The sequence below is a fragment of the Aedes aegypti genome, chromosome 1 (genome assembly GCF_002204515.2).
Source record: "Aedes aegypti strain LVP_AGWG chromosome 1, AaegL5.0 Primary Assembly, whole genome shotgun sequence".
In the NCBI taxonomy this organism is placed as follows: domain Eukaryota; kingdom Metazoa; phylum Arthropoda; class Insecta; order Diptera; family Culicidae; genus Aedes; species Aedes aegypti.
In genome coordinates, this window is record NC_035107.1 from 307,053,008 (window position 1) to 307,074,634 (window position 21,627).

The 21,627-nt window shown below is 41.4% G+C and overlaps 1 protein-coding gene across 6 annotated transcripts in view; it reads right to left on the bottom strand.

Annotated features, from left to right (window-relative positions):
- LOC5565140 overlaps nt 1-21,627 on the bottom strand; it is a 64,098-nt gene that overhangs the window by 13,022 nt on the left and 29,449 nt on the right. The gene's annotated exons all lie outside the window — the stretch shown is intronic.

Consider the following 21,627-nt stretch of genomic DNA (forward strand, 5'->3'; position numbering starts at 1 on the left):
TCGCTACAATCTTTAAATTCACACTGAAAAACCAGGATACACACATGAATCCCAGAATCAAATGGATTCCAGAGATCCATATTTAAATCCGAGAATCCATCCTCGAATATCAGTATCCAAACCGGAATCTCAAGGTTCATACTGAAATCCCATGATTCACACTGGAATACCAGGATCCGCCCGGGAATCTAAGGGTCAACACTGGAAACCTAGGATCCCTGACGATATCCACTGAAATCCTGAGTGCACCCCCGTTAATTTGAACGGTACCCCATTAGACTGATGCAAATTTTGAAATTTTTGCTCCCCTATGCTTAAACGGTGTCAATTATGATTAAAATCATTCACCCAAAATTTGGAGTGATTTGGAAGAAATTTGGTTGTGCACACGCCATATGAAGTTTATATGGAAATTACTATGGAAAAGGCAGAGCTTTTGTGTTCAGTCCTTTAACTACTCGTCATAATAATCTATGGAAAAGTGAACACAATCTTCTCATGTGAAATCTTCCCAGCTACAACTTTGCCGAAGACCACATTTTGATGCGACGTAAGGATAATTTGTTATCATTGATAACAAAGTCTAAACCATACTGAGATGATCATTCACTTGCTTTCAGAGCAACACTACCTTTTTGTTGGAGAACATAGTAGCCTGGATTACTTTGATCTATTCTACCCACCAGGAGCATCACTATGGACCAGTGTGTAGTAGATATAAGTTCCATTGTACATATTTGAAAAAAAAATAATAATAATAACGAGACATGAGTTGCAAATCTTTAGCGTGTCTGGTGCAATTCGAAACATGCCATAAAAGGAAAACCAAAATGATGCGATAAAGAAGTAGGAATGGAATGAACCACGTATAAGGGTTGAGGTAGTATTTGTTCGCCTTTCACTGTAAAGATCGTCGGAATGTGATTCGGCAATTGAATCGTGTTCGGTTGGAGAAGGATGCTTCGTCGTGGGAAAGAGCGAGAATTAGACTCGAACTTATTAGAGTTCGGCTTCGGATCGGTACCTAGCTTCGGGCTAGAGGTTGTATGCTATTCGATGATGACGAGACAAAGCCAGTCTGTTGGAATAAGTTGGAACGATAGAACGTGTAATTTCTTAGACGCCAGCATTCTGACCGTGAAGTTTTGCTTGAAATTGGTTAGTTCGGCGGATTTCCATTTAAAATGGGATAAACGTTACGACACAGTGAACGAGTTCACCCGTTGACGTTTTAGCGGTGCCGTGTTATTTACGTGACCATGGCAACGAGTGAATTTGGCACCGCTCATACGTCAGATTAGTGAACTCGTGCATCGATCCATAGGTCCATGCACGAGTTCACTAATTTGACGTTTGAGCGGTGCCGAATTCATTAGTTGCCATGGTCACGTAAATAACACGGCACCGCTCAAACGTCAGATAGTGAACTCGTGCATCTGTCCATGGATCTCGTGCATCGATCCATTGGCTGCCGGGCAGTTGGTTCAGCATGCAAAATGCATACCCAGTTTATGATTATGAATAGCTATTTATCCTGACGTCCATTCAAAATGTGGTCTTCAGCAAAGTTGTAGCTGAAAGGATTTCCCATGAGCAGATTGTGTTCACTTTTCTACAAAACATTGTGACGAATAGATAGAGGGCTGAACACAAAAGGATGGCGTTTTCCATAGTAATCTCCATATAAACTTCAAATGGATTGTGCACAGTCAAATTTATTCCGATTCATTTCAAACTTTGGGAGGATGCTAGTTACTATAATATAAGTCGTTTAAGTATAGGGGAGCCAAAATTTCAAAATTTGCAAAACTCTAGTACCCCATACAAACCATCGGGGTTCGTTTTTAATTCGAACTTCTAGTTACTCTACGCACAACGAAAAAACGTCACCTCATTGGCTGTTTTGTTTTGATTCTGAGTTTCCTTTCACACCGTTCCATTTCACTCCATTGTGTTCCATGAGCTAAATGACGTTTGAACCATTTTTAATTTGAACGATGTGCAAATTAGCGGGGGTTAAAATAAAAAGCTAACGGGGTTCAAGATTAAAAGCGGTCAAAGCAACGGGGTTAGCCGGTACATTACAATCCCAAGATCCACATCGAAATCCTATTATAATCCACCTACTATCGCTGGATCCACACTGGAAATCCAGGCTCCACACTAGAATCCCAGGATCTATTCTAAAAATCTCAAAATCCACACTTGAATCCCAAGAATTATACTGTTCTCAAAAGATCCACACTGAAATACACTCCAACCTCTTTTTACAGCCGTTATCGGGTCTCATAAAAAGAATTGGTAGTAAAAAAAACAGGATTATAATAATGTTTTTGAAAATTGCAACGTCTAGATATAGAAATACAGATTCAAGATATTCGGCGATTTGAAGTATGGATTGAGCACTTTCCAAAATTATCATTTATGTTTTCGAATTCCTGTATAGATGGTAACACTGCTCGATTGTTATCAAAAGAGCCAATTATATGGGAGTGTTCTATGCAGATACCATTAAGTTTTGAAGATAACTATATTCAATGTTCACCAAACTTTAAAGGATTGTTGCATGCCATACGGTCTTATTCATAAGGGCCTATCTGCATTTATCGATTTCTCTTCAACGTTGCTCTCTTTGTGATACTGCAGGAAACTGATTCTCTTTTCGTACCATATTTTTATGCTGCAGGATGAAAAAGTACTATATCCTTTATCATTAACAAGAAATGTTACAGATTCATCTAATATAGCAAAGTTATTAGCGAAAGAGAGGATCGATGAAGAGAAATCGTTCATGTCAGTTAGGCCCTATTGAAGTAACAGCACAGATATGTTTGTCTAGCTGGCATAACTGTTTAAAAAGAATTGAATAAAATACTTAATCTTTAAATTTCAGCATGATCGAGAAATGGAATGTGCAGCAAGGTTGAAATAAACTTTTACTGCAATCCAATGTTCATGGTATTATTTGGTATCTGGCTACACTACTCTTGAGAAAAATTGATTAAACTCAAAATATTATATTTTGTGCAGATTATTTGAGTCAAACCTTATGCAAAGTAAGTATTTTGCGTGTTCCGGGAAAGCGAAACGCAATCATTTACGACGCTGGGAACACTGGTAAAATGGAACATTTAAGCTAAATGCAGTGAGGTCTTCTGCAAAGTTAAGGTCTGTCATTATTTAAGTCAGTAGATTTGAAAATTAGCTCCAAGGCAGTGCTAGTGAGCATGAAACTATTGTTTTGCTGCTGGTTCTGACAACTTTGTAAGATGAGTGTTTTCGGAAAAGTTTTTCAAAAGGTCTTGGATTTTGTCTTTTTTATTACTGGGGTTGTCATTTTTCATTGTGTTTATGGGCACTTCTTCATCGTAGTCCTTGAAACAGGGTTGCGAATTTGGTATTCGACATGGCTTTGCTGACGACGTGTTCAAGATGTTTTATGACCCTTTGCCAAATCTCAACTAGGCAGTTCATTGAAGGTCTCTACGATAGTCCGGAACTTGAACCTTGGAATAGGGAATATTTTAGTTACGCTATAGTTTACAGAGTACAGTCTGTTCCACTTAGAATTTAACCGAAATATGCTAAATATTTTCTCCAAAACGAAAAAAGGAATGCATCATTTTGTAGCATTTTTATTAAGCTTTAAGAGTAAAATATATAAAAAAATATTTCTCAGCTTTTAACTTGAGCTTCCGAACTTGTTGTCGAATTGTATCCATAAATTTTACATAGTACCATTGACTACATTGTCAGTGAAAAGAAATGAGCTCTGGCAGATAATGTCTAAACATGGTTTTTCGGCGAAACTTATTAGGCTGATACGTGCTACGCTGGATGGTTCGAAATCAAGTGTTCGGATCGCAGACGATGTGTCAACCTCGTTCGTGACATTAGACGGATTGAAGCAGGGAGACGCACTTTCAAATTTACTGTTTATCTTGAAACAATGACATGTGACAATGACATTTCTCGTAAACTCCTTAGGTGTTTTCGAACTGTATAGTGCAGACACAAGCACGACTTTTGAAGAAGCGAATATTATTCGGCGTATAAAATACAACATCAGTAAGCTGGTCATTTAATGCGAATATTGAAATAAAAAATTGCGAAAACAATATCCAGCAGACAATTGGTAGCGGACGGCAACTTCGTAAAAGACCAGGAATACGCTGTCTGTACGTAGTGATGCACCTCTAAATCTTAACGAAAACGACTGAATATGTTATCTGTTTCACTTCCCAGCGCCTACTGCTCAATTCCTGATTATAAGAACTCTCGAGACATTCTGGCATTTTGCAACGCTGTCGCTGGCCACCCTTCAGCAGCACGAAGAAACAACGCTTGAGACGCGCTGTAATAAATCTGATTTATCTAAAATTAATTTTCACTCACTCACAATCTATACCCGCGCACGAATAATGCCACCGCCAGTCAGAGGGGAGAGCTTTGTAGATCAGCTCTGACGTAGGAAATCACCTCGCGGGATTTTGCCAAAAACGCTTGCGGTGCGGTGTGATGTGGCCATTAGGTCATGCACCCACTCCCCAGGCACCCACCCATTTGACCCCGCTTCCTCCTTCGCCTTTCGGCCAAGGAGTGCACTAATCTAAATCGCAGCCACATAGTGGTCCAGTTTTGAAGAATCGTGACAAAATTCCGCATTCAGAATGCTTTTCTCTTTCTAGCCATGAAAAGTCCTTTGGACAGACATTGAAGAATTCGTTCTCGAGCCCCAAAGAGAGAGCGATGATAAAACACATTTCTCTCGCTTATTAACCATTGAGGGTAGGTGTTTTATTTTATTAGAATGCTAAAAAAAATCCCGAACATCCGATAGTAATAGTGTCCCCCAGATTTCGAGCTTGTTAAAATGGGTAAAAGCTGAAGCAGAAGAAAATAAACAAGCTCTCATGATGTATTGCTGATTACGATTGTCACAGAGAGCGATGAGTGAGAGATACTCACTTATTTCTCAGGAGTCAATCCCTGCTTTTAGAACATGATCTAATGTTGAAGAATTTATTTTGAGCATAACCATTTTTTCTCTGGTTCTCGTTGAACAAAATTTCATTTTTTTTTTATTTACATGCGGCTCTCAATTAAAAAAAAACTAAGTTTAGGCAAGAGACATTTTTTTTCAATCGATTATGATGGTACTTTTCCCCGAATATAATTTCCGAATGACCCTGAAAAGTGTACAACTCACCCCGAAAAGTGTACAACTCAAAAAGGTGCAAAAATAGTTGTCAGTGGCAAATATTTATTTATTTATTTATTTATTGAAGTTGTTAATCATGTGACATCTGTTTGTCTTAATGGCGAACTAGAAAGAACGATGAGCAATCGATGAAAGCATCACCCAAGTTTTTGCCTGCTTTTTTTAGTACCGAACCTCTGTGCGCCACTTTCTCGCCGCTCGTGAGCGATTTGTGCTTTACACTCGATCACTCGCACATCGCACCGCACCACACCTCGGTGGTCGTGTGAAATATGTGTAAATAAACATTGCCTCAATCCGAATGTTTCAATAACAATAAAACTAATTGTTTTCGGCGTCTCACCCCTGCTTTCACGCTAAGTGCACGTCATTTCCAGGAGAGGGGCTCGGGCTCCGCAAATTTCCACAGCAATCACGAATAGTTTCGCCCTGTGCCAATCAAGTAGGCGCTGTCACGGCTGAACAGCGCGCTCGGAATCCAAATCCGGGAACTTGTACGGTGGTCATTTCTAAATCTGATGTTGCAAGCTATTTATACCAGAAGCTTAATCTAAAATAGTTTCGCATAAAATACGTAAATTTAAAAATTTCGACCACTTGATGCTGGGTTGGCTAGCACTGGTGATGACGCACGTTGCACCGCAGAGTTCCACTTTTGCTTTCTTTTCTTCGTTGAGCCGCAACCAAAATGCGAACTGGTGGTGGTGCACCAGAACGAGGAAAGAGGAAAGCCTGCGGCGACATTCGCTCTGTTCTGGCATTAAAATTGAAAAATTTGAAGCTTGGCCAAGAAAAAACAAAAACAAGCTCACGGGGTGCAGGATTCTGATTCCGATCGAAGTAGCCACTGCTTTTGGTCAGCCAACAGTAATGCTTCCGCAAATTGGGTTGTCTAGGAGTATCCATGTGTTTAACATATTCTGAAACTTCGTAAAAAATTGAACCAGAAATCAATGTTTCAAAATTGTTGATGCTCTGGAACCATGTCTAAAAAAAAACGTTTGAAGTTAATATGGAAACCAACACATTTCGTGCAGAATGCTTGAAAAAATGTTGTCCAAAAAAGCAAAAATGTTCTCTAAAGTCTAGCTAAATGTTATCTAAAACTTGCATTGAAATTATGACCAAGTCTCTAAAACGAGACCTGCTACCAATCCTGAATAAATCAACACCAACCCTTCATAACGGCCAAATGTTATCGATCGCGGCATAAAATACAGCAAACACAAAGCGCGGCAAAATCTTTGTTGAATACCGCAGATGTTTTATTTCGACAAATGGCACTCCAGCTCCTCCGTAGTGCTAAGAACAAAAGATCTCCAAGACTTTCTATTCCTGGTGCCGCCGCTGCGTTTGCACGCCGCCTACTTCGCCTAATTCTAGACTGCCAGAGCCAGAGAGCTCCAAACGCAGCATCATCGGCTGCAAAATGGAGCAGCGTTGTGCCTCATCTCGTCTAAAAATAGCTTTATTTACTATTACTTTTATGCGGCAATAATCCTCCCGACTGCAGAAAGGATGGACCATTTCTCTAATCAACACCGAACCGCTAGGGTCGATGCACCAATAGCCGACCGGCTCAGAACAAATGTTTATGTAAAATCGCTTAATAAAGCTAACTAGCTTTATTATTTAGTATTATTTTTAGGTATTTAGTATTATGTTTTTAGGTCACCTGAAGTCATTTTAACTTGTTCTTGTAGTAAAAATATGAAAATTAAGAGAAATCATTTGTTGTATTTCATATCGCTTGAGCCACTATAGGAACACATTTGCCTATAGTGACACTATTTTTAATTACTATTCCTACAGTAGAAATAGGTTCTTGGTGCAGGCAAAACACGAATCAAAATCGTAGTTTTACAAAACTATTATATAGATCAAAAGCTTTCAATTGATGTAAAAGTTATAAATTCTTCCTTTATCTAATTTAATGAAAAATAATTTCTCTCAGTAGTGCTACTATAGGTGCAATTGTGCTACTATACGTGCAAAAGAGCTTAAATTTTAATCAAAGCTTTTTATTCCGATCATTCTTTGGATGAAATCAAGCTGCGAATCAATGGTACTTAGATAAAATAGCTCCTCATCTTCAAGGCAAAAAATATTTTGCAATGATTCATAGCAAAACGGCCATAAAAGGCCGGGGACTGTCTAGAAGAAGGAACCCCCACCCTACTGACTTGCACACACACAACCAAGACCAATCGCCACACTTTTTGTTTGAGCCAAACCTCGAAGCGCAAAGTGTGAATTGAGATTTTCCAGAGACCGATTTTTGCGATCACTTATTTAGCGTTTGTTTATGAAATCTCAAATTGGCTTTCCTGTGTACCTCTATCGATCGACACACAGAAACGCAACTTTCAACTGTAAACAAATCGCGTTTGTGCGCCCATTACGGAACAGGGCGAAAAAAAAATCTCCACGCTTTCGTAACCGTTCGTCACTCGGGATCAGTAAGCATGTCTGGCGATATTGCAGCTGCGAGTGATGATGGGGTTGACCCATTTGTTCAGACAGCAGTGATTCAACAACGACGCGTTACCCGGTGTCAACTCGGAAGGAGAATCACCTGTTCACTATGTGCATGTGGAACACGCGGCAAGGAACAACTCGTTGAAACGTTAAACGAGAAACCGACATGTTTCACGCAGTAGGTGTGAGTTTTGACAACGTTCGATTGTAGAAAAGAATCTAAACGCAGCAGGCTGCTGGCAGTCAGCTTGTTGAACAATGAACTCGCGGTCAACGGCAGTAATCGCAGCCAGCTGTAATCGGGCATAGTCGGCTGGTAGTGAAAAAAATCTTTGGTAGCACATCGCCTCGCTTCTATCCATCTAAGACACGTTGTACGAATTAATTTAATCAACTTCGCCAGAAATCCATGTTCGCACATAGTGGCAATGGAGTTCTGAATCGTTGTTAGCAAGCGGGAGTTCCACGAAGATCTTGACATTTAACTCTAACATTACTAAAGGAAGAAGGTTTAGAAGTTGTGGTTTGATATGCGATCTGATCAGGTCCGTCGCACTCGGGCTCAGATTGGGTACCACTTCTAGTACTGCATTCGGTCCCTCGGTAGTGCAAAAAGTACCCAAGTCTGACAGATCGCAGTACACTTTTCACGGCATTCTAGATTACCTTATGAGCCATAAAATTTTGGGCAACTGCAAGGGACATGAAGGTCTTTAATTTGTCTTTGATCTGATGCTACATTCTCGAAGTGCTTCGAGTGGACTTTTGGCAACCGAAGTTTTGTTAAATAAAGAACGGTGCAAATTTGTTTCATTCCTGTTCAATCCTCCACTCAAGCTAGTTCAATAAATTTCTTTCTGCTATTCAAACTTCGTGTTCCGGCTATTTCCAACCATCAAGAGGTTATGGGCGACTCACGCGAGGATTCGGTCATCGGGATCCCGCTGTTCTCAGGCACCGGTTTCGACAACTGGCGTATTCGAATGGAGAAAATTTGAAGTCCGTGAAGCTTTTGGATGTCATCAAGAAGGATCCTCCGGCGGAAGTGGCCGAGCTCACGAAGTGCCAGGAAGATAATGGTAAGGCGGCGTACCTGCTGATCTCATTTATCCATGAGGATCTGCTGGATCTGGTGCGGGACAGGGAGACGTCCAAGGAGATTTGTAAAAGCCTTGAAACAGTCTACGCTAAGAAGTCCGTTTCGTCGTAAACGTTCGCCAGGAAGCAAATTGCGAAGCTGCGGATGCTGGAAGGTGCGTCCGTAAAAGATCACCTGAAAACTTTCAAAGAGCTGATCCGGCAACTGAAGCTGGCTGGTGCGAAGCTTGAAGAAAACGATATTGTGTCCCAGCTGTTTGCTACCCTTCCCGAGTCGTTCGATCCGGTAGTAACGGCGCTGGATAATCTAGGTGAGGAAAATCTCAAGCTGGATGTTGCTCGCAAGCGATTTCTTGCCGAGGAGCTCAAGAAAACCGACCGGGCGAATTCCTACCAAGAAAAACCTGCAGCATTTCAAGGATCGAAGCAAAAGCCTGGTAAGCTCACCGGAAAGTGCGATCGCTGCCAGAAGAAGGGGCAAAAAGCCAAGCACTGTCGCGTAAAATTGAAGACAGATGGGCACGTTGAAGCTAACGATGCTTCTGGAGGAAAGGCGGTGGCTTCCATGCCCGGAAAATGCTCCCAAACGCAGAACGAGGGAGTTGTTTCCTTCAAGGTGGATTCCGGAATATCAGACCACATTGTGAACGTGAAACATTGTTTTGCCAACCTCACGAAGGTGAAGCAATCTGTCGTGATTAACGTGGCGAAGGACGATCAATCCCTGATTTCCTGACGGCGTTGAAGGAGCGCTCCTTTCGCAACAATATCTCCTACCACAGTTGACCGGTTGCGCATATCGCTTGTCTTGGTGACCCTTCTCACTTCTCACTCTCATTGCTGAGCTTGGGGTAGAGCTCGGCGCCGTCAACACTCCCCAGCCCGTAACTCCGGTAGCCGGTTACCGGATACTCCGGAACTACCCTCAGTCATCTCTCACCTCCAACACTGCCAGGTTAGCTGCTGCTCGCCGGAACACATCTCTACTAGTTCGCACTTCCGCCTGTCGTATCCTGCCATCTTCTGCTACCATCACCTTTTCAACTACTCCTCGGATCCAGCTCTTCCGATTATGCCCATCCACTATAAACACGAGGTCACCGGCATTCAATGGCCTCCGCTCTTCGCACCATTTCGTTCGCCGGTTGATACCCGGCAGGTTCTCCTTATACCACCGCTGCCACATTTTATCCGCCAAATACTGTGAACGTCGGTAAACATCCCGCAACGTTTCTCCCAGCTGGAATGGTCCATCCACCTTCAGGTCTTCTGCAACGACCGCCCCACGCAAAAATGATTTGGGATAATCACCTCCTGCTCATCTGACTCCTGCGACATGGAGGTGAGAGGTCGAGTGTCAATCATGTCCTCCACCTCAGCGAGGATCGTTTGCAGCACTTCGTCCGTTAACTTCCGCCCATCATCCAACGCCTCCTTCACTGACCTCACCATCCGTTCCCAGATACCGCGCATATACACCCAAGGTGGGTTAAAATTCCACTTTGTCGTGGAACACACGATAGCTTCGGCCCAGTCCCCAGTTAACACACCATCGTATATATTGATTTATAAGAGTACAAATGTGGAGGCGGTATACGTACATCTTGCATTCAGCCTTATAGCGTATGTACGTATATTGCCTCCACATTCGTGCTCTTATGCGCTATCGTATAAGAGTTTGTGTTTACTGGGTCCTCGTCTATCTGCTTCACGCCCCTACCAACTTCTTTGCTGGCCCCTACGAAGTTTGTCCCGTTATCCGAGAAGAACCCTTGAGGCATTTCACGTTTGCAGACAAACCGACGAATCGCCATCAGACACGACCAAAGACACATTAAAGACCTCCATGTCCCTTACAGTTGCCGAAAATTGTATGGCTCATAAGGTAATCTAGAATGCCGTGCAAAGTGTACTGCGATCTGTCAAACTTGGGTACCTTTTACACTACCGAGGGACCAAATGCAGTACTAGAAGTGGTACCAATTCTGAGCCCGAGTGGGACGGACCTGACACGACTGCGTCGACAGGCTGTACACTACTTCAAGGTGGACTGCTCGAAGTGATAAACAGGTAAACAACGCTTCGGTGACCGATTGTAACAGTCACTAAGTCCGAGGTAATCTGCCCCAAACGCACTGAAAGGGTGTAGACTCGGTGTTATCCGCTGCACTAGTATCGAGGCCATCAGCGGGACTTGCGGTAAACAACGATAGACTTTGCACCACACACTCTCGATTACCACCTTTCGGATCACCGCTCGCAGTTTTGGGATGTGAAACTTCTGCCTCAACTCATTGAAAACGGTCTCCCTATCCGCATGTCCGAACGCTTAATGATAATATTGTATTACCAACTCCGTTATCCTGTGATTCCTCGGCAAAATGATCGGGAACCGCTTGTCGCAACTGACTCTGCAACGCATGCATCTCGTCCGAGAATCCTTCGCTCTGCGCTTGCTTCCACAGCACCACCTCCGCCTTTTGGAATTCGCTCTGCTGAAACGGTTGCTGAACTACCTTCAACCCCGCTTTTATCTTCTTCTCTAGCGCTTCCGATACTTTTATCGTCCAAATTGGCTCTACTCCAGCTTTTCGCCGACAGTTTCCAACGAACCGTAGCACTACAGCTGTGATTCGCACCAACTTTTTCCACCGATTGGTAACTCCCACATCAATCACCGCACCACCGCGAATTGCGTCGTGAAAAAGGAAACGCGCCTTCGTTTCCTCGACCGTGTTTGCCGTTGGCATGTTTGGCATCGGTCATACTTCCTGCGCTCCGTACAGAAAATCTGGTCCCCTGAACCACTGTCCGACACCAGGGGAGGACCATCACCCCACTTCGTCAACACGTCCGCAATATTACATCGGGTCGAGACCCACCGCCAATCCGCTGCGCTGGTGCTTTCCAGAATCTAACCTATCTTGAACGCTACTGCCTGTTTGTACTTGTGCTGATCCGATCTTATCCAGCTGAGAACGGTTTGTGAGTCCGTCCACAGGTACTGCCGATGAACAGTAAGCGACGCTACACCCTCAAGCCAAGTCCAAGGAAAGCGAAGGAAAGAGAAGAGGAAGCCATTGGAGAGAGGAGTTGCGGTCGTTATCCATCCGAGAAGAGGAGCGAACCGGCGACGAGGAAGCAAGGACGAAGGTGTGGTAGCGAAACAGAGAAGGGTGCCGCCACCAGAGGAAGAGAAGATGAGGAAGTGGAAGGTAGGAGATAGGCTGTAAGGAAGTGGGAGGAATAAAGGTACCTGTGTGCAAGAAAAACTAATAAAGTGGGTTTAAGTGTCGCAAAGTGGATATTCAAGCGTTTTCTTGGTCGCGGATTATCACGCGCATATGCCGACCCTGAGGCAGTGTAGAAAGGGGTCTCATTGATGCCGGATAGGGGGCTGCCCCGTTAGTTACAAGCCCAGGCTCTTTGATTCAAGTGAGGAAGCAAAGAGTGCCGCCTATCGTGGTCAGTTGTTCCGAATTTGGGAGATTTAGGCAGGAGATCTTGAACTCCATTAGGGAAATCAAGGTTTCCTTCCAAATCGCAAAGAAAGGAGACTGTCGCGTTTTGCCGGAAACTCTTAAAGATCGTGAACTTCTTCTCAGACATCTTGAAGAGAAGAAGCACAAATTTTTTACTTATGACGACAAAACTGAACGTTTGTTCAAAGTTGTCTTGAAAGGTCTCTCAAGTGACTATAAGTCACCTAAAGAGATCAAAAATGGAATAAATGATTTACTTGGATTTTCCCCAGTCCAAGTAATCATTATGAAAAAGAGAACCCAATCTGGCATTGTTCGGAAAGGGCTTTCTCAAGAATATTATTTAGTTCACTTTAACAAAAAAGAACTAAATAATATTAAAGCTTTAGAAAAAGCAAAACTTATGTTCGATGTCCGTGTGACATGGGAACATTTCCAGAAACCTGGAGGAAATTACCAGAACCCCACTCAGTGCCGTCGGTGCCAAAAGTGGGGTCATGGTACAAAAAATTGTCGCATGGATGCTAAATGCATGATTTGCGGAGGTTCTTCTCACGCTAAGGACGTCTGTCCTGTGATAGAAGATACCAGAAAGTTTGAATGCGCCAATTGCAAGGGCCCTCATAAAGCTAACTTTTGGGAATGCCCTTCACGCAAAAGGGTCATTGAGGCTCGTGCCAGACAGATGAAAGATAATATCCGTTACGATAACGGTCGTTTCCGGAATTTGCCTGGTAGAGTATCGAACAATGCTCATTTTTCAGTTAACGATCGCTTGATCATGAATCATACCCATCAGGAAGATCATAATCATGCTCATTCACAATCTAATTTTAATCCGTCGGGTAGCCGTTCGAATCTTTCAATTTCGAATGTATCTACCCACGGTAAATCCTTTGCCGATATCGTAGCAGGAAATTTGAACTCCTCCCCTGTTCGATCCATGGGTACCGATTCTACTTGTTTCAAATCAAATGGAAAAAACCCTACCGCCACAGGTAATTCCGCTTCTTTGTCTACCGGAAATTCTAATGGGAAATCACATTACATGTCTGCCTCTGATTTTAATTTTCTAACTGAACAATTGAATCTAATGATTGATGCAATGTTCAAAGCCACCACTATGAATGAAGCAGTCCAAGTAGGTGTAAAATTTACAAATCAAATTGTTATTGGATTACGTTTTTCTAATGGATCCAAATAATAATTTAAATATTTTAAATTGGAATGCTCGTTCTCTGAATGGTAAAGAGGACGAGCTGTTTAATTTTCTTACGGTTAATAACGTGCATGTAGCAGTTATTACCGAAACGTATTTAAAACCTGGATCTAAACTCAAAAGAGATCCTAACTTTTTTGTTTATCGTAACGATCGACTTGATGGGGCATGTGAAGGAGTTGCAATCATCATTCATAGGCGTATAAAACATCAACTGTTTTCATCATTTGAAACTAAAGTTTTTGAAACTTTAGGTGTTTCTGTTGAAACACAGTTTGGTAAATATACTTTCATAGCTGCCTATTTGCCTTTTCAATGCTCTGGACAGCAAGTTAATTTGCTCCAAACTGACTTGCGAAAATTGACTCGCAATAAGTCAAAATTTTTTGTCATTGGTGACTTTAATGCCAAACATCGGTCATGGAATAATTCTCAAAGTAATTCCAACGGCAGAATTTTATTTGATGAGTGCTCTTCAGGATATTTCTCAATTCAATACCCTGATAGCCCCACATGTTTTTCCTCTTCTAGAAATCCATCTACGATTGATTTGGTCTTAACCGACTCTAGTCATCTTTGTAGCCAATTAGTTACTCATGCTGATTTTGATTCTGATCATGTCCCTGTTACATTTCAAATATCCCAAGAAGCGATTCTAAATCCTATCAGCTCCACTTTCAATTATTTACGAGCCGACTGGAATATATATAAAACGTATGTTGACTCTAATCTTGATGTTAACATTTCTTTAGAAACTAAACTTGATATTGACAATGCTATTGAAACTTTAACAAATTCCATTGTTGAAGCCAGAAGCATTGCAATTCCAAAATGTGAAGTAAAATTTGAATCCGTGATTATAGACGATGATCTTAAACTCTTGATCCGTCTTAAAAACGTGAGGAGAAGGCAATTTCAACGCACTCGCGATCCTGCTATGAAAATTATATGGCAGGATTTGCAGAAAGAAATCAAAAAGCGTTTTGCTCAATTAAGAAACAAAAATTTTGAAAATAAAATTTCTCAATTGGACCCTGGCTCTAAGCCCTTTTGGAAATTATCTAAAATCTTGAAAAAACCTCAGGAGCCTATACCGGCATTGAAAGAGGAAATCAAATTATTACTAACTAATTGCGAAAAAGCTCAAAAACTTGCTATGCAGTTTGAAAGTGCGCACGATTTTAATTTAGGACTTATTAGTCCAATTGAAAATGAAGTTACTCAGGAGTTCGAAAGTATTCTCAATCAAGAGAACGTTTTCGAAAATGCCTGGGAGACTGATTTGGAAGAAGTGAGAACTATTATTAAAAAAATCAAAAATATGAAAGCTCCTGGCGATGATGGAATTTTCTACATCCTCATCAAGAAACATCCAGAAAGTAGCTTATCATTTCTAGTTGATATATTTAACAAATGTTTTCAATTAGCATATTTTCCTGACAAATGGAAAAATGCTAAGGTTGTTCCAATTTTAAAACCAGACAAAAATCCTGCAGAAGCTTCTAGCTATCGTCCAATCAGTTTGCTTTCCTCCATCAGTAAACTTTTTGAAAAGGTTATTTTGAACAGGGGCCCAGATAGCCGTAGCGGTAAACGCGCAGCTATTCAGCATGACCAAGCTGAGGGTCGTGGGTTCGAATCCCACCGGTCGAGGATCTTTTCGGGTTGGAAATTTTCTCGACTTCCCAGAGCATAGAGTATCTTCGTACCTGCCACACGATATACACATGCAAAAATGGTCATTGGCATAGTAAGCTCTCAGTTAATAACTGTGGAAGTGCTCATAAGAACACTAAGCTGAGAAGCAGGCTCTGTCCCAGTGGGGACGTAACACCAGAAAGAAGAAGAAGATTTTGAACAGAATGATGGCCCACATCAACGAAAATTCAATTTTTGCCAATGAACAGTTCGGATTCCGCCATGGACATTCGACGACTCATCAACTTTTACGTGTAACAAATTTGATCCGTTCCAACAAATCTGAAGGCTATTCTACTGGTCTTGCTCTTCTAGACATAGAAAAAAAGCATTCGACAATGTTTGGCATGAAGGTTTGATTGTAAAATTAAAGAACTTTAATTTTCCAACATACATTGTTAGAATAATTCAAAGTTATCTGTCAAATCGTACACTTCAGGTTAATTATCAGAACTCCAGATCTGAAAGGCTTCCTGTAAGAGCTGGTGTTCCTCAAGGCAGCATTTTGGGACCAATATTATACAATATTTTCACATCTGACTTACCTGAGTTACCTCAGGGATGTCAAAAATCTTTGTTTGCGGATGACACAGGCCTCTCCGCCAAAGGTCGAAGCCTGCGTGTCATCTGTAGTCGATTGCAAAAAAAGTTTGGATATTTTTTCATCATACTTGCAAAAATGGAAGATTTCTCCTAATGCTTCCAAAACTCAACTAATAATATTCCCACATAAACCAAAAGCTCTTTATTTGAAACCTTCAAGTAGACATGTTGTCACGATGAGAGGGGTTCCAATAAATTGGTCAGATGAAGTTAAGTATCTAGGGCTCATGCTTGATAAGAATTTAACTTTCAAAAATCACATTGAGGGCATTCAAGCCAAATGTAATAAATATGTAAAATGTCTTTATCCCCTTATTAATAGAAAATCGAAACTTTGTCTTAAGAACAAGCTTTTGATATTCAAACAAATTTTCAGGCCTGCCATGTTGTATGCTGTACCAATATGGACTAGCTGTTGTAATACCAGGAAGAAAGCCCTGCAGAGAATTCAAAATAAAATTTTGAAAATGATTCTGAGGCTTCCTCCCTGGTATATTACCAATGAGTTACATAGAATATCCAATGTTGAAACATTGGAACAAATGTCAAATAAAATAATAAAAAATTTCAGGCAAAAATCGTTATAATCTTCTATTGCCACGATTAATGCGTTATATGTTTAGATTAAGTTAGGTTAAGTATATTTAAAGCGTTTTTTTCTCTTATAAGCAGGTGAAATCAACTCACCTGTAAAAAATCTGAACTGCTACGGCAAATGAAATGTTATATGTTGTTAACAAAATGTTAATAAAATCTTAAATTTGTTTTACCAAATTAGGATGACAGTGTTGTCTAATAACACAGAACACCTAGATATAAGAAATGAATGTAATGTTTGAAATGATACTAATAAAGGAATAAAAAAAATATATATATATGTATACAGTCATCTCTCTCTTACTCGATATTGAAGGGACCATCGAGTTAGGGAGGTATCGAGTTACAGAACACGAAACCAATGCAACTGCGATCCAAGGGACCATCGAGTTAGCCATGAAAACCAACTTTTACTATGGTTCTCTAACTCGATATCGAGATACGAAATATCGAGTAAGGGAGAGTTAACTGTATATATATTAGAGTGGTTCAAAAAATCGTTTTTGCTCCACACCGCTTATTCGATTCTAGATCCAATTCTGAGTGTCCTCCCAAAATTTGAGCTCATTTGGATGAAAATTGAGACTGCACAAGCCCTTCAAAGTTTATATGGGAATTACTATGGGAAAAGCAAGCAATTCATTCAATCGGTCATAGTGTTTTCCCATGTGCTATTGGAGATTAGAGCTACATTGATACTGTGAGATACATTCATCAGCTACAACTTTGCAGAAGACCGTTTTTAAATCGGACGCCTCAGTAATTAGTTATTGATTTATATCCAGTCACAAATTCTTCGGCAGTGCTCATTTAACTTCTGAACAGGCAACATTGCTGCACTTGGCGCGAAAGATAGCACCCTCAAATCATGGCTACTATGTTTTACTGCATATATCCAGTGATGCCTGCAGAACAGCCCAATAATTATAGCCAAAGTTTTACAACTCATTCAAAAATCCATAACTAATTACCGGGGCGTCCGATTTAAAAACGGTCTTCGGCAAAGTTGTAGCTGATGATTGTATCTCACAGTATCAACATAGTTTCAGTCCCCAAGAGCACATGGGCAAACACTATGAACAATTGAATGAATTGCTTGCTTTTCCCATAGTAATTCCCATATAAACTTTAAAGGACTTGTGCAGTCTCAGTTTTCATCCAAATTAGCTCAAATTTTGGGAGGACACTCAGAATTTGATCTAGAATCGAATGAGCGGTGTGGAGCAAAAACGATTTTTTGAACCACTCTAATATATATATATATATATATATATATATATATATATGAGTGTTCGAGTTGATACGTAGGTCAATTGAAGTGAAAATATCCACGAAAACTAAGATTTCAGAAAACCACGTTTCAAATTTAGAACTGACGTAACTTTTAGCTCGGAAGACTTGAGGTTTTGTAGTGAGGTGAATATCGTTATGATATGATGTCAAATCTGGTACCTTAAGAATTCTTTTTGAATGAGTTCCAATCAATAATGGATGTATTTTCGGTGGGGCAATGCAAATTTTCAGAAATATTTGTTTGCTCACGTTTTTTGCATGGTGTTCGTTTTACCACCAACCGCTGTTCATTTTACCCACATAGTGCAGGTAAAATGAACAATTGCATCGTTTTTTGATAGCGATGAAAGTATGTGAAAATTTAGTTATTTTAGTCTGAATCCATGTCGCTGCTATAGATTACATCCCTATTTTTGATGTTGTGCGATAGAACTATACAAATTTCTCGTTTTTCTATCAGAAACAAGATGATTTCCTTAAGGTGTTCATTATACCACCCCTTCCCTACAGCATTTAATCACTTTGATTACGCATTCTAGATTACCTTATGAGCCATACAATTTTGGGCAACTGCAAGGGACATGGAGGTCTTTAATGTGTCTTTGGTCGAATGGTACTCGCTGGCGGTAACCAATCGATCAGGTTTTCAGCTTGAACCGCTGTCTGATTCTCTAGATTTGTGCTCTTGAGGATTTGAGTTTTGGCTTCGTTTCATTTTACCAGAAAAATTGTTTTTTTAACGACGACACATCTCCAGACTTTTTTTTCTCGTCTCGTTTTAGTTCGTACGCGTTCTAAGTGCAATCCGGCTCAAGTTTTCGCGTCGCCGGAGTGAAATTTTGCTATTATGAAATGAGTATGCTGATTAAAGTAGCTACAGTAGCTCACGAGGGACGACTGACCTTCGGATTAAAGTCCCTCCCAAACAACAACAACAACAACAACAACAACAATAGCAGCTCAATCAAGGATGGATGATCAACTTGGTGAGCTCGGTTCATGCTAATATTTTAAATACACAATATATTATGAAACGTATTTCTATGATGACAACAGTGGGAATGTTACTTGAATGAATTGATTTAACAAAATATGAACAGGTCGTCACTGTAAGTGTCGACGTAGACACTTGTACATTAACATTTAAACTCCATATTTTTTCTTTTATCTGATTTTTTCATTACAAAAATAACCTTTGAATGGTTCGACGCTAAAAGTGGCGACTAACCGTATGTTGAGGTTGTCTTCAGAGTACTGATAGGTGATTTTTTGAACTGAGGCTGCATCTTGGGCTGCATGAATCGCATCACTTACCAAGGAGAATCCTGATCATGCAGCTATGATCCCTCCCCACTAACAAAACTCCTTCCCGTGACAACCATGGAGATGCAGAGGTGATCTCGGTCTCTAGTAATAATGAATGTCACACTCATATTCCTTCCCTTCCCCGATGACCGTAAGGACGTGGCCGGCGCCGTCATTGTCTTTTTAATGTTTGGAGTTGTCGAAGGTGTACATTGAAGATGGAAAGCTACTCCCAAGCTACATCTGAAAATTACATAGCAGTCTACTATTTTGCTCAAAAGAAAGCTTGCCCAGAAATATTACAACTAATGCTAAATATTATCATACTCCAGTATCATAAGAAAAGGCAAAGAAAACATTAAACCAGGCAATTTCGAACATTCCTCCCAAAGATCCTACAAACCGTCCATCTCAGCTCGAACTGCTGCTGCGAGGATGAAGGAACTTGCTATACAAGTTACAAAGCGGAGTGTGTGCGGCGAAAGCGAGCGAAACGAAAAGCGAAGTTGATTTAAAAATAAAGCGATTATGTCATAACATATTTTCACACACCATCTGAGGAGGGAGGCATTCCCGCGGGCAAATTGCGCTGCCGGTTGCGAAGGAAGCGCGCGAGGTGAAGGAAGAGGATTCTTGCGAGGAAAATTGTGCGATACAAAAACAAGCGCTCACGGGGGAGGGGAAAACCTTTTGTGAGAAGAGCACTCGAAGTGCTTATTTTGAAGCAGAGGCTGGTGCGGGGGGCTCGATCCCCTATCGACATACCATCATATTGGAACGAATTCGTGCGCCATTTGTCATCGCACACAGTAGACTGTGACTGTACGCAAAATTCCTGGCATGGTTTCGCTAGCAACCAGAAACGGCTGGGCAGATTGCTTTGATATCGAAGAAAATTTGCTAGAAAGCTACATTTTTGGTCGGAAAATTGGATCGGTTTCAAAATCGGAGAGCCGAAACGAGTTCCATTTGGACACATCCATCGATTAGAGAATGTTCGAATCTGCCCGCCAGGGGCAACCGCAGAGAGCAATTTATAAAACGAGATATTATTTTGTAAACACAAGAAACCCCCATCGGATTTTCTTTGCGAGCTGTTCACCTTTGTAATCCCCACATCATTATAGAGTGGGATAAAATTATCCAGACATTCATCGTCTGTGCTGAATCTGGAATGATGTGTGAAAGTGCGAAGAGGCGAAATGGTCGGCCAGAGGAATGAGTACAAACAATCTACCTGGCGCCTGCCTTTTGGGTTCGCCCACCTTCAGTCGATTTTGCGCCAATTAGTGCAGCCGGAAATGTCGATATGCCATTTCCCTGTAGGTAACGATCACGTTTATATTGCTAACTGAATCTGAACTAAGTGACAGTGACAGTTACATGAATCCATCATATTTTGATGCACCACACTGTTTAGTTTTTGTATGGGATTTTGAGTTTTACTGGTTTTGGAGAGAAAGGAAAAATTCTCCGCAATACCATACAAAGAGTTTATTACCGCTTTGAAATACATAGCATCTGGTAGCGATACAAATACAACATAACCTCCGCAACTATGTAGATTGTGCGAACTTCGGAGCTCCGAGTTCGGTAGGTTGGCCAACGACATCAACCCATGCTGAACCCATCCCTCGACTACTCCCTCCGGTTGCAAGTTGCTCTCGCCGATGCACGTGATTAAAAATAGCTGCAACGCAACACATCTGATTCGGTTACATACCTCCACCTTATGCAGCGGCAAGGTATCAGGAAACCCGTGAAACCTGAACATAAACGGTGCACGAGCGGGCAGAGAGAAGCGTGGTATTCAGTAGCATCGGGAGACTAAACATGTTATGCATACGTCAGCAACGTGCGTGCTAAAACTGCACTCTATGATCGACGGAGCCTGGTACCGTACGGTACGAAAAGTATCAGCAAAGTAGGCTACATCAGTGTTGCTTATGTGTGAATCGTCGTCATCCGGTGCACAGGAATCGCCTACTTGTTGAAATGCGTTCCGCATTGTATGCGGCAACGCGACGCCACCGTTTGAGATAGTTGATGATGACGTTGATAAGAACCTTTCGGCTGGCTGCGTCGCTGTCGACGCCAAACTGTGGGTTCACAAGTTGGTGACGGGAATTCAGGGCACCAAATTCCTTCGCGATGTCGCTCAAAATTTGCACGAAAAAGTTGAATAATTAATTCGCAATCGCATTTTCCCATTTGGACCAATCCATGGAGACGCACGGTTGTCAATTTCAAATGTTCAAAACCAAATTTGACTGAATCAATTTGTCGAATTCTTGAACGCACATTCCAAAGTCCATTTATCTGTGCAGCCCCCCGAAAACCGATCTCAAACGCCGTGGCTGTTTATTTATCAAACCGCTACTGGCGATCTGCTTGCAATTGCTCAAAAACAGCACGTCCCATATCTGCCAAAAAGGCCGGAGAGGCGATTCTCAAAGATTGCTAGCTATTTTAAGTGCTTCTCCGCACTGGAATCGCATTGTTTGGAAAGTTGGAACATTTCTTTTGATACGTTTTGTGCGCGGGAATTCTTACCGGGCTACTGCGTTCGTAATTCATATTTCCTACGAAAATACCCCCCGAACCCGAACGAGGGGTGGTATTGGAGCGAGAAA